At 43.5% G+C, this 13,347-nt stretch overlaps 1 pseudogene; it reads left to right on the forward strand.

Moving 5' to 3' along the window:
- Positions 1-4,921: 4,921 nt before the first annotated feature.
- On the forward strand, positions 4,922-6,113 carry LOC123064576 (E3 ubiquitin-protein ligase SINA-like 10; annotated as a pseudogene).
- Positions 6,114-13,347: the final 7,234 nt, after the last annotated feature.

The following is a 13,347-nucleotide window of genomic DNA, read 5'->3' on the forward strand; positions in this document are numbered from 1 at the left end:
TGATGTACCTGGGCCTCATGATGCATTATGCATGTTATATATATACACACTGAGCCTCGAGCTGGATGGTCACCTCGACTCCATGAATTTTTTTGTGTGCCCTAGTTTATACTCATGAGGGTGTCGAGTACATTTGATGATTTTTTTGCATCATAGTTTATACTCGTAAGTTATTGGAGTATTTTTTTTTGTGTGCCCCAATTTATACTCATGAGGGTATGGAGTCTATATATGTATATATTTCAGGTGCCCAAGCTTAGACTCGTGCGGACATGGAGTATGCTTGATGATATTTTCTTTGGCATCACAGTTTATACTCGTAAGTCGTTGGAGTATTTTTTTTGTTATAAGGCATAGTTTAGACTCGTAAGTTATTGGAGTATATGTTTTTTTAGGTGCCCCAGTTTAGACTCGTGAGCGTATGGAGTGTATTTTTTTGTGTGCCCCAGTTTATACTCATGAGGGTATGGAGTAATTTTTTTTCAATCACAGTTTAGACGCATGAGTTTATTGGAGTGTATTGTTTTGGGTGCCCCAGTTTAGGCTCGTGAGGGTATGGAGTGATTTTCTAACAACATCTAAATTAAGTGTGTAGTGACAACTAATGTGGCAATGTTTGTATTGCAAGCATTGGTGCGAAATTTGTGTCATTTCTATTCAGATTTCACTCGTCTCCTATAAGATTTTTTTTAATGATGATACCAGAACATTTGTTTCCTTACATCATCATATTAAAAATGCACCCAATGAAATAGGCATAACCATAATAAAAAGAAATGACGGTCGTGTACATCTTTTTCCTTTGATAGAGACTAAACAATATTTCCTTACATATTTCACCTAGGAACAAACCTTTTAACAAGTTCTAAGATAACCGGTTATGTTGGAATGTCGCCTATAAACCTCAAAGCTTGCATAGGCATCCAAGCATGCATACTTTATTTGGTCATGGTCTAGGTTGGACTTCTCCCACTGACTGATAGTGATGCTTTTGTCCTTGTTAAGAGTTATGTTTGCAACCTTCTTTGCTAGCTTCTCCAATGAAGCCAAGTTGCCAGCTTTTTGATTATGAACCTTGATACCCCGTCCCTGCACATCAACAGGTTTTCTGATACCCAAGTTATAGAACTCGAGATTCTTGATGTCATTGCCAATGGCGGCACCCGCAAATTTGACTGTGTCATTGTCAAGGAAGTTGTGCAGAAGTGGAGGGATAAAACTCCTGGCATGAGCCTGGTATAGCTGGTAAATTAGGCAATGCTTGCCCACACAAAGCTGCAAGACAGTAGCACATTGTGGCTCTTGATTAGAGAGAGAAACTTGTTGCTCAAGTGGAAGATTCTTACGCTCTTTGCTGTGGACATATCTAGTGTATTCACAATCAAGGCCGGCAACACGCCACTTGGATGATTAAGATATTTTTTCCAGATGAACCGGATGAAGGCGACAACTGTTGAAGGGTTGCTGGTCACCGTAGTATGGATTCCTATACCGCCCTTGCTAATATGAAAAAGGCAATCTGGGTGATTGTTGTCCACACTCTTGGGGAATTGGATACAGACTTTGCCGACCTTAATATTGTGAAGGTTAACATGGCGAGAATTTCTTCGCTGACATTGAGGGGCATATCGACTCAAACAAAGTCAGAGAGGAATTATATACAATGGGTGTTGATGACAACAAGGGACTGGACAATGTTGATGTTGGGTTCACATGACATGTTTCATAGCCATGGGAATTGTGGTGCTTTTGCTTGCATTCAAGGGGAAACTTGAGAACCTCTCAGAGCATTCTCCAATGGATTTATCGTCCCGAGGAAGAATAGGCTCTGATGCATCAACTTGAACTTTATTCTGAACCTTTGACGTCCTTCCATGAAGAAACGATGAGGAGGGAAATATAATCATGGTATTGCCCCCATTCGGAGGTTGCTCATAGTGGAGTTTGTCCATTGTCTTCCCTTTTCCTTCTCTGTCTGCCCTCATACTTCCCCCAAACTTGAGTGGAGAGAAGACTTCCATTCCTTGGTCATGTTCAGTTGGTGATGCAGTCATATTATCCAGATGCTGATTTGTTGAAGCCGCACATGGACCAACTGGCACATCAAGCCAAATGTCTCCAATGCGGAGCGTGACCGACTGTGGCACTTGACCATCCATACCTTTGAATAAAGAAAACTTTATATCAGTTTTCTTTGAGTATATTTACTGTATGCAATGTTTATATACTTCATGTACTTTAGAAATTCATATGTTGCAATTCTATGTTGGAATTCGAAGATGAGGGGAGAAATAGGTCCCACCAGGTGTGCCAGAATCTGATGACGGGGAAAATGGCGGGCGTGAAATACGCGTCCACATCATTGATACAGAGTGAATAAATTTAAACGCATAAATGCATAAATAAAATAGAGATCAGGCATTGCGGGGTACTTTATTTCCAGAACTCTTACATTTACATAACAGGTTTGTTAATTACATCTCAAGGCAAAATGTCAAGATGAGGCTATATGACGTTTGCTCCTTGGTTTGTATCACAATGATCAGCCAAGGGAAAATTTCCTCTCCTAAACATAATTGCTCTTTGTCTCGTATCACGATGATCAGCCAAGGCAAAATGTCAAGATGAGGATACATGAGGCATACTTCTTGGTTTGTATCACAATGATCAACCAAGACGAAAGATGAATATGATGAGAGATATGGGGAGGAGCAAGAAGATTAGAGGAGGATCATGATTCCCACCTGGACTACCTTCCTGACGCTCCTAGACGGACGGCGGCCTTACAGCAACAGCGTATACGAGCTTGTTTCTACACCAGCAGTATATGTGCGTGGTTGAGAGCAGCAGAGGCAGCACAACAGCAGCAACGGCAGCACAAGGGAGATTAGGAAAATGAGGCAATGGAGAGCAGCCCCTCTGGTGCTATTTATAGGAGGAGCAACACTCTCGTCCAGCCAGAAGCGTGCCCACGTTCTGAAGATCGTGTGCATCGTGGGAGATCGTGGATGATGGAGCGTCTCTTCCTTTTCTTTAATCATATTTCTTTAATCACTTATTGACTGAGATTTGGATCGGCTTGGTCCTGTAATTGGCCGCTATGGGCTAAAACGCTATTTCTTTAATCACCCATGTGGGCCTAGGCATAGTCCATTTGCATGCTTTTAATCAAAAAGTGGCCTTAGTACGTGCATGCAGCCTTGTATCGAAATTACAATTACGCTTGTTCGCTATGAGTAAGCATTTCTCCAATGGGACAGGCCTAATTAATTACTGACGGCTCATTAAGAATTATTTCTCAACGTGCATGCCATATATACATGGAAAATGTATTTTTCTTTTCCTGCGTGTCGTTATATCCGCCGTACCCATATTTCATTAGGAATTCTATACGTCTCTTTGTCTCTTTTTCTCTGTTGCCATGATATTTTATTACCGGCGATGAATAATGCCCATGTATATTGCATGGTTTAATATTTACCAAATAAGTGCTGCCGGCGACGATTTTATGTTGACATTTCATGCAGTCTAATATTTTGAAGATATTAGCGCCGCCTCATGACAATGTATTGTTGACATCGGGAAGTCGCCGTCACTGGCGGCATGCGTGCGTGCTAATTATAATTTCACAGGATACATGAATTTTGCAGCTATAAGTGGCACTTTCTTTCTTTATTTTATTTTTGTGACCGCTATTTCATACTGAGCGACCCAAAATTCACCATAGTCATTTCCTCGGTCTGCTCGGCAATTCGCCATTTTTTTTATATAATTTGACTTTATCATATTTTGATAATAGATATCCCTCTGTATTTTACTTCGGCGAAATTCCATGTCAACAGCAACGCAAGAGCTCGCCGCCGCGCGAGCAGGAGGCCGCCGCGGGATCCTCGTTCTCCTCCCTGCCACGGGATCGTCCTCCCTGACCGCGACCCTGCTTCGTCAAGAGCTCGCCCTTCGACCTGGCCACGCCGCAACTTCGTCAAGAGCTAGCCGGAGCTACCCTGCAGCACGCTCGGATCTAGCAGCTGGCAAGGGCCAGTGCATCCTTTTTTTGTGAAATATTGTAGTTTTCACGTGTGCTGATTCATTCATTTGTTCGTATGTAAATGGGGAACTTCATATTGTAAATAGTGTATTTCTGTGTAAATATTGTGATGATGGATATATTATGCAAATAGAGTATCCGTATCTTGTAAAATCCGTTCTGTTGTCATACATTCTTGAACTGTAGATGGTTGAAATCGTTGTTATTTTTTTGTCTATGCCATCGAGCAACTACCTATTCCATGGATCTTTTGGAGGCTTGTGGTCATGTTGTTGTTATTTGCTAGTGGCAGCAAGCACATCAGCGATGTCGTATGTGTCTATCGATAACAGTGAGAAAGGCGGAATGTATCGTGATCTAGGTGAAAAGTTGTGTGGCGTTTGTGTGCTCCTTTGTACTATTTGGTCACACGTGTCCCTTGTGCTTACACACGTATCATTTCTTTTTATGGACTCCCACGTGTTTGGTGGTATTGTAATCTGGCGATGGAGTCAAAAGTACTCCGCCGTGTATCAATTATGCAGGAAGCTACGAAAAAAAACAATGTGCTTACATTTATGTCCTCGATTTTTCTAAAAATAACATGGATCTCCAATGGTCAACCTTTTTATCGCACACTTGTAGGTACTTAAAAGAAAGACAACATTAATGTATGGATAAATTAGCAATAATGAAATTGATTAAGAGCACGGTTTATATCTATACCATATTAGTTTGGGAATGGAAACCACAATGAGGAAGCATTTATAGTGTAGTGTGGCTGCCTAGGCAACTTTTCTTCTCAGATCTCTGCTCTACTCCTCACCCACCTCATGAAAAAGTTTGGCGTGAGAAACAGACACAGGAGTTTTCTTTCCCCAAAGGCCAGCCAAGATGCAAGGCGCTGCCGCGGCCGCCGAGAGGAGGAGCAGGGCTTCGCCTGACAAGGCCGACGAGAGCTCCAAGAAGGCCCGGCTGGATCTGCCCGACGGCCACATGAAGCAAGAGGCGGCCGGTGGAGGAGATGGAGGCTCCATCATTGGGGCGGCGTACATCCAGCGAGTGGAACTCGCCGTGAGGATCGACAAGCAAGTGCTCCACTGCCCCCTCTGCACCCTCCCCTTCAAGCCCCCGGTCTTCCAGGTTCCTCTATCCGTTTCCTTCTTTCTTCTCGATTGGTGCCGGTGATAGATCGATTCTTTTGTGCTAATTTACGGGCCATCTCCGTTTTTTTGCATTCTTGTCTGCAGTGCAAAGCGGGGCACCCGGCCTGCAGCGGCTGTGTGGCCCTGCTGCCCTTCAGGCAGTGCAAGGCATGTGTGGACGGCGGTGGCTTCTTCGACCCCTGCCCTACACTAGACGCCTTGGTGTCCTCCACCAGGATCGGGTGCCCCAACGTCGGCTGCCAGTGGTACGTGACCTACCACGAGGTCACCGAGCACCAGAAAGTATGCCCGTACGCGCCTTGCCGGTGCACTTAGCCCGAGTGCGGCTACGTCGGCGCGCCGCAGGCGCTCGCCGGTCATCTCCGCACTGTCCACTTGGTGCCGGTGCGCGCCGTGCAGTACGGCAAGGTCAACAAGCTTCAGCTACCGGTGTCGACCATGCGGCTGGTGCTCCTGGGCGACGACAACTGCGTGTTCCTCAAGACCGTGGGCGCGCTCGGCGCCGGCGTCACCGCCGTATCTGTGGTGTGCGCCAGGGCGAGAGCGGCGAGGCGGCCGCGGTTCACGTGCAAGATGTGGGTCAACCTGGAGACACCCCCGGCAGCAGTGGCAAACTGTGGCAAGGAGGACGTGGTGCTCGTGGACATGCAAATGAGGAGCAGCTCATCGCCCGGCGCCGTGGTCGCTGCGGGCGAGCCCACATTCCTGACAGTGCCGCCAATGTACCTGGTGCCAGCAGCAGGAGACGGGGCATCCATGGAAGTTCCCCTGCACATCCGCATCGATAAGCTCTCCCCTTGGTCCGACGCATTGGTGTGATTAGGTCCACTGCTGCTGATGAGAAACAAACGGTGCATTCAAGGCAGTTCGTGCTTATTTTGGAGTTGCATCTCAAACTATTTGGGTGATGTTAATTAGTAGATGCAGTTCATCTTTAACGTCATTGTTGGGTACTGTATTCAAATTGGAGGATATTATGCTTCGTGTTAATGATGTTGTGAAATGCATCTTCTTCTGTTGTTATGTCATTCCAACTTGCGAGCATTTCATTTCAAGTCAGGAGTAGAGCTCAGTCTCATGTCAAGAAATGTTATCCATACTACCAAAGTGATGCTTAATGCGGGTTTACTGGAGAATAGTGAGGAAGAAAGGAGGCCTTCTGTTAAACAAATCTGCCAAGCAAGATACCTAGACAATGTTGATGCAGCATAGAGAGTATAACCATGCAGCAACTCCTGATGAATCTTTTCTCAAAGTCTTCCTAAGGAATGAGTCAAATCCATCTCCTTCCAAATGGGTAAACTTATCTCTGTACATTGCTTAAAACTGCTAATAATAAAGTGTTAAGCCATCTTTGAGGGCTGTAGTCTGACAAATAAAAAGCTAGTAACTTCTACTACACTAGCCACAATTCTTTTCTAGATGAATGAGCTTTCTGAGCAATTTTTTTAAAGAATTCTTTTCTAACAAAATAATCTTTTGATATTAAAACGAAAACAAGTCATCGAACACTATAAGTGTAAACTTCTATTTACAAATGGAATGGGGACCGAGAGTGGCAACCCATTGGTGTTGACTGATGGGCATGACATGCATTTGGACAACTCCCGACTTTTAGATCTGACTCACTGACATTTGATTTATTTTTGGTTTTATTGATAGTAGAAGACTACGGTAGCTACTGGGGCATGAAAAAACTTTCTTTTTTCGTTGCCCCTCTTGATTTTGTGCACGACGCATGTCGGTGTATTTAAAACCGGGGTACCCCGAGCTAACTACAACTGATGAACCTGCCCAAAAAGCCACATAGGTAAGGTTTCTAATTTCGGTCATGGAATTTTTTTGGACGTCACCGGAATATGCAAAATTTCGGAAATTCGGAACTTATTTCGGATTTTGAGTTTCAAAAATCAATATTTTTTAATGATTTTAAGCTAATTTAAAATTTAGTTTGAATTTGGCTCAAAATTTCAGGGTTGCAAGTATTTCGAACCCCACCAAAATATGCAAAATTTCGCTGAAATTTTAAACTCTCGGTATAATAAGAAGCTACACTAAAATCCTCTTCACAATTAGTACTACAACATCCGGAAGGAGCCAATGGCGTGACGGCATGATTATCTTTGTGTAGGTTTACTGCCAAGTAAATCTATCCTCGTTAAACCAGATCTACAAAAGATCCGGAAGGAGCCAATTGCAGAAGATTGAAGTCGCGCTTTCTTCACGGCAGTCCTTTATCCTGTTCATAACCAGGAGGAATCTGGCCCAGTAATGATGTACTGTTTCATCGGGCTCTTTCCGTATTTGAGATAGATCGCTTATGTTTGGGTGGGCGGGTGGAATTAAGTTCGGAACCCCGCCCGATCTGAGGCTCAAAGGCCAAGAAGTTCCGGATTCGGAAGCTTGGTTTGCTGAGCGCTTTCCAACAAATCTGGTCCGATGCCTGACTTTAGGTTCAGTATTTGATTAGCGTCCGTCCCTCCGCGGGAATCCGGCATGGAGGGATCCGGAATCCAGACATAGTTGGATTTTAACATAGAAGAAGAGTCGCCGCATTGTTCCTCTACCACGACAACATGGTGGGTAACCTGGGGAGAGTTAATTTCACTCAAATCGGTTTTAAGCCCAATCTGATCGTAGTCGGTAGCGACTCCCAGGGTGGCGATGCGATCCAAGAGCTCATTTACGGAGGAGAGCTCAATCGGATCTAGCTGCTCGGCGAATTCCGAGCTGACGTGAAGATCGCTTTTAATGACTTGAGAGGTCATTGTCGGGGCGGTGGCCGAACAGGCGGTCATGAGAAAACCGCCTAGCCGGATAGTCTGGCCGACGGCCAAAGCTCCCTTGACGACGGCGCCGTCTTTAAAGACGGGAAAAGTCATCCTTCCTGATGGTGACGGCACAGAGGAACTCTCAATGAAAGCACCAATGTCGGTGTCAAAACCGGCGGATCTCGGGTAGGGGGTCCCGAACTGTGCGTCTAGGCGGATGGTAACATGAGACAAGGGACACGATGTTTTACCCAGGTTCGGGCCCTCTTGATGGAGGTAAAACCCTACGTCCTGCTTGATTAATATTGATGATGTGTGTTACAAGAGTGGATCTACCAGGAGATCAAGGAGGCTAAACCCTAGAAGCTAGCCTATGGTATGATTGTTGTTCGTCCTATGGACTACAGCCATAAGGTTTATATAGACACCGAGAGGGCTAGTGTTACACAAAGTCGGTTACAAAGGTAGGAGATCTACATATCCGCATCGCCAAGCTTGCCTTCCACGCCAAGGAAAGTCCCATCCGGACACGGGACGAAGTCTTCAATCTTGTATCTTCATAGTCTTGGAGTCTGGCCGATGATGATAGTTCAGCTATCCGGACACCCCCTAGTCCGGAAATCCCTCAGGGGGCTTCTACCGGAAAACGTCTGATTAGCCATTGTGAAGCTATGTGCATTCCTCAATGCAATCTCTCAGAAGGTGATTGATCCAGAAATCATACCAAGGCTAAGGAGTGATGTGGTGCAATGTTTTTGTCAGTTTCGAGCTGGTGTTCCCACCATCGTTCTTCAATATCATGACGCACGTCCTAGTTCATCTAGTTGACGAGATTGTCATTTTGGGCCCCGTATTTCTACACAATATGTACCCCTATGAGAGGTTCATGGGAGTCCTAAAGAAATATGTCCGTAACCGCGCTAGGCCAGAAGGAAGCATCTCCATGGGCCATCAAACAGAGGATGTCATCGGGTTTTGTGTTGACTTCATTCCTGGCCTTAAGAAGATAGGTCTCCCTAAATCGCGGTATGAGGGGAGACTGACTGGAAAAGGCACGCTTGGAAGGGACTCAATAATATGTAGGGACGGATATTCTTGGTCTCAAGCACACTACACAGTTCTACAGAACTCTACCTTGGTGACCCCGTATGTCGATGAACACAAGAACAGTCTGCGCTCCAAACAGCCAAAGCAGTGCGACGACTGGATTACATGTGAACACATCAGGACTTTCAGCAGTTGGTTGGAAGCACGTATTAGAGGTGACGACACTGTTTGTGATGAGCTGTACTTGTTGTCCAGGGGACCATCTTTGACTGTATTGATTTGGAAAGGATACGAGACAAACGGGAATACATTTTACACGATTTACCAAGATCAAAAGAGCACCAACCAAAACAGCGGTGTCCGCTATGATGCAACAACCGAGAGGGGAAAGTACACATATTATGGTTACATAGTGGACATATGGGAACATGACTACGGACATGATTTTAGGGTCCCTTTGTTTAAGTGAAAATGGGTCAATCTGTCAGGAGGCGGGGTACAGGTGGACCCACAGTACGGAATGACAACGGTGGATCTGAAAAATCTTGGGTACACTGACGAACCGTTCGTCCTAGCCAATGATGTGGCACAGGTTATCTATGTGAAGGACATGTCTACCAGACTGAGAAAGAGAAAAGATAAGGAAGCGAATACATCATACGATGAGCTAAAGCGCCACATAGTTCTTTCAGGAAAAAGGGACATCGTGGGAGTGGAGGACAAGACAGACATGTCTTAAGATTATGAAAAGTTTCATGAAATTCCTCCCTTCAAAGTCAAGGCTGACCCCAGCATCCTGATAAACGATGAAGATTATCCATGGTTACAGCGCAATAAGCAAATGACACAAGCGAAGAAAAAGTGAAGACTTTCTCCCGCAACTATTATGATGATACCATGCCAACTTTGTAACTGACGAGTATGATACCATTGTCCGTTTTGTACATGCACATGCTATGTGGGTCAATTTATGATACCATGCCAACTTTCAACTTTTTCAGAGTTCATTTGAAATGCTTTAATGTCTTATGGTTCGGCCCTCGTAATAATTAAAAATAGCAACAATAAGTATTTTTTGTAAGTAGAAACAAAATAAAATAAATAAAGCAAGAAAGAAAACAAAGAAACAAAAAAAGTGTTTTCAAATTTGAAAACTATTGGCACTAACAGAAAGTTTATAATTTTCCTAAAACTAAAAGCAAAAACAATTAAAAAATAAAGCAAAAAACAAAAGAAAGTAAATAATGCAGAAAACAAAAGAAAAAAACAACAATAAGTATTTTGTTGTAAGTAGAAACAAAATAAAAATAAAGCAAGAAAGAAAACAAAAAAACAAAAAAAGTGTTTTCAAATTTGAAAACTAATGGCACTAACAGAAAGTTTATAATTTTCCTAAAACTAAAAGCAAAAACAATTAAAAAATAAAGCAAAAAACAAAAGAAAATAAATAATGCTGAAAACAAAAGAAAAAAACAACAATAAGTATTTTGTTGTAAGTAGAAACAAAATAAAATAAATAAAGCAAGAAAGAAAACAAAAAAACAAAAAAAGTGTTTTCAAATTTGAAAACTAATGGCACTAACAGAAAGTTTATAATTTTCCTAAAACTAAAAGCAAAAACAATTAAAAAATAAAGAAAAAAACAAAAGAAAATAAATAATGCAGAAAACAAAAGAAAAACAACAATAAGTATTTTGTTGTAAGTAGAAACAAAATAAAATAAATAAAGCAAGAAAGAAAAAAACAAAAACAAAAAAAGTGTTTTCAAATTTGAAAACTAATGGCACTAACAGAATGTTTATAATTTTCCTAAAACTAAAAGCAAAAACAATTAAAAAATAAAGCAAAAAACAAAAGAAAATAAATAATGCAGAAAACAAAAGAAAAAAACAACAATAAGTATTTTGTTGTAAGTAGAAACAAAATAAAATAAATAAAGCAAGAAAGAAAACAAAAAAACAAAAAAAGTGTTTTCAAATTTGAAAACTAATGGCCCAAACAGAAAGTTTATAATTTTCATAAAACTAAAAGCAAAAACAATTAAAAAACAAAGCAAAAACAAAAGAAAATAAATAATGCAGAAAACAAAAGAAAAAAACTGGAAAATAAATATATATAGCACCAATAAGTAAAGAAAAAAAATGCCTCCTACTGGGCCCCCACGGCCTGAATACGACTAGAAACCCTACTATGGGCCAGGATTCAGGACCGCAGTAGGCCCAGAAGGCCCATCAGGAAAAGCAATAGCAAGTAGGCCCGAAAGCCTGCGGTGGAGAGGAGCTCGAGAGGGGTGCGGCAGTGGGGCTTATGAACCACTGCGCGCCCTTCTCAACTAGCGAGGTGGGACTAAACTTTGGCCCCGAGGCGGGCAGCACAGAGCCCTTTAGTCCTGGTTGGTGGCACCAACCGGGACTAAAGGGGGGCATTAGTCCCGGTTGGTGCCATCAACCGGGACCAAAGGCCGCCGGTTCCCGCCCTTTGGGCTGCCAAAAAAGAGGCCTTTGGTCCCGGTTGGTGCCACCAACCGGGACTAAAGGGTTTGCTATCTAAGCAAACACTTAGCAGTTTCCGGCCAAATCGCCCAATTCTCCCCCGACGCTCCCCTGCTCCTCGTCGTCGCCGTCGCCGCTCGACGCCCCTGCTCCACCTTGCCGTCGACGCCGCCACCGACGCCGTCAGGCTGCTCGCCTGCACCGTCGCCGCCGCCCCCTGTGAGCACAGCCTGCTCCCGCGCCCCACCAGTCCCGCGCCCCTGCGCGGCCACCGCGCGCCGCCCCTGTCCGCGCATCGTAAGAAAGAAGAAGAAGAAAAATGAGAGGGAAAAGGAAAATAAGAAGATGAAGAAGAGGAGAGGAAGAAGTGGAGAAATAAATAAGAAGAGGAAAAAAGAAGAAAAAGAAGAGGAGAAGAAGAAAGGAATAGAGGAGAAGAAGAAAAAATAGAAAAAAAAATTCTATTTTTTCTTCTTCTCCTCTATTCCTTTCTTCTTGTCCTCTTTTTTTTCTTCTTCTTTCTTCTTCCTTCTTCCTCTTTTCTTCCTTTTCCTTAATTATTTTCCTTTCTCGTCGTTGTCGATATAACCCCTCGAGATAACTTCGACATGAGGGGCGGTCGATATATATACCCCCCCTCGGCCCTCTCGCTCAACCAAAACTCTCGAGGACAACCAAACCCTAGAGATAAAACGATGTTGGTCTCCAACCCCCTCCCGCCGCGCCCCTACCCGACAAATTAACTCTCTCGAGGCCACCCAAATTTACCAAGTTAAAAGTGCATTGTCGTCAAGGCCACCCCAAACCGTTGAAGCATTGTTGCGTCGAGGCGACCCCAAACCCTAGAGAAGCAGCGTCGAGGCCACTAACATGATTCCTTATTGTGATTAGCTGGCTAGTTCTATGTTTGCCACTAATATATATATATATATATATATATATATATATATATATATATATATCCATCTGTACCATGTTTGAATAATAATTGACATGTTGTAAATATTTGTAGAAACTATGGAGCACTGCCGAGACGAAGAAACAGAAGCGATATTGAGGGACATAATCGCAAATGGAAGGGATGAAGTTGCGCCATTTCTCCTCGACACCGTTGGTCAGCTGGAAGAACAGGGTGAAGAAGAGGGATATGTTCATGATGGCTTCGGCCCATTAATGCTGGTACAAGAACAGGACTATGTTCATGATGGCTCCGGTGACACAATGGAGGTATAAGAAGGAGACCGTGCTGACTGCTCCGGTGACCGAACCGAGCCCGACCAGGTATATATATATTAGTTAAGCCCGTGCTGACTACTTAATTGATGCTTCCATTGTTTTGGTATATGTACACATATTAATTACTCTCGTCTTTCTTCCTTATAAATTCTAGCCCTCCGGATCGAGCACAACTTCGGTAAGGAGACGAGGCCTGAAGAAAAAGTTGAGCTCGGATGAAAAGTTTGAGATCATAGAAATCGCGCCCGACGGCGAACCGATTGAACCCATCCGGACAAGGAAGGCATTTGCTGCTCAGTGCGGGGTTCTTGTTAGGGAGAAGATCCCGATCAGCATCCAGAAATGGTATAAGCCTAAGGAGGAAGACTCTGAGGTGTCTTATGTCAATGATATGCAGAAGGAATATCTTTTGACTGAGCTGAAGGCAAATTTCACCCTACCGCCAGAGGAGGACCCGAAGAAGCCAGTTAAAGAGGAATTAATCAAGTCTTGTGCTCTTAAGAAGATGGCAACCCTAATGAGGAGGTGGAGGAAAGAGCTGAACCAGTTTGTCAAAAATAAAAAGACACCAGAATTCATCGGCAAATATGAGAAGATCAAAGATCACT

The sequence above is a fragment of the Triticum aestivum genome, chromosome 3B, assembly GCF_018294505.1.
Source record: "Triticum aestivum cultivar Chinese Spring chromosome 3B, IWGSC CS RefSeq v2.1, whole genome shotgun sequence".
Classification (NCBI taxonomy): domain Eukaryota; kingdom Viridiplantae; phylum Streptophyta; class Magnoliopsida; order Poales; family Poaceae; genus Triticum; species Triticum aestivum.